Here is a 1116-nt window from a genome sequence, read left to right as displayed (position 1 = left end):
CGTCCCCGGCATTGGATTGAGTTTCTAAAAACAACCGTGCACACCGAGGTTAAACTTTACCGGCTCCACTCCGACTCGCCGCTCGCCCACTAGTCCGAAGGCAACAAAACATTTGTTTTTCATTTTGATGAAAATTTCTGTTTTTAAATCTTGTTGGTTTGAAATTGTTTTGAAAAGGTTCTTTAAATCTTGCGGGTTTGCAACTCATAAGAGCGTCACTTTCAACGTCCCCGGCATTGGATTGAGTTTCTAAAAACAACCGTGCACACCGAGGTTAAACTTTACCGGCTCCACTCCGACTCGCCGCTCGCCCACAAATCCGAAGGCAACAAAACATTTGTTTTTAATTTTGATGAAATTTTTTGAAAACATTGGCTTGGCAAGCCCCAATCCGCGACTATCCACCCACCGCCACCCCACACGAGTGGTTGTTGTTGCGAAATGAGGTTGTGGTCGACATGCCCGTGCATTTGAGAAGGAGTTCCTAGCACTCCATGCTCTCCCATGCCAAAAAAAAGCCTAGACAACCCCATTTCGCAACTTTCCACGCCTTTTTTTTCCTCCCTCACCCATGGCGGCGGCGTGGTGGCGGCGGCCGGATTCCGGCCACCACCGCCATGGGTGGCAGCCCCCCGACCCCGACACCAAACCCATAATACCGAGGCAACATATCGAGGCAACATGACATGGGTGTGGCGTGGGGGAAGGGGGCTGCAGCTAGGAAGGCATGGGCTGCCATGCATATGCAGGCAACACACACCCCCCTATATAGCATTTTATGCATTTAGCCCTTTGACAGGAAGAGACATCACCTATGCGCGAGGAGTCATAATGGGCTCTAAATAATTCAATACAAGGTATTTGGACGTGATTTTTTGCAGGGATACTAAGAAACATGCAATCTATGATGGGAAAAAGTTTCATAAATTTTTGAAGTCGGGAAGTATTTTTTATTATTTTTAGAAGTCGTAAAATTGAAAAAATCATTAAAACAAATCCGGGAGGAATTTTTTAGTTTTGTAAGTTGGAGAAGGTCCTAAAAATCATAGACTACTTATGGGGAGCTTATTGTGCGAGGAAATTTCAATAAAAACGGGGTTTGACAAGATTTGAAAA

Source organism: Prunus avium, unplaced genomic scaffold, assembly GCF_965620075.1.
Source record: "Prunus avium unplaced genomic scaffold, drPruAviu1.hap1.1 HAP1_SCAFFOLD_20, whole genome shotgun sequence".
NCBI classification, from domain to species: Eukaryota; Viridiplantae; Streptophyta; class Magnoliopsida; order Rosales; family Rosaceae; genus Prunus; species Prunus avium.
Note: the sequence above shows the minus strand (reverse complement) of the source record.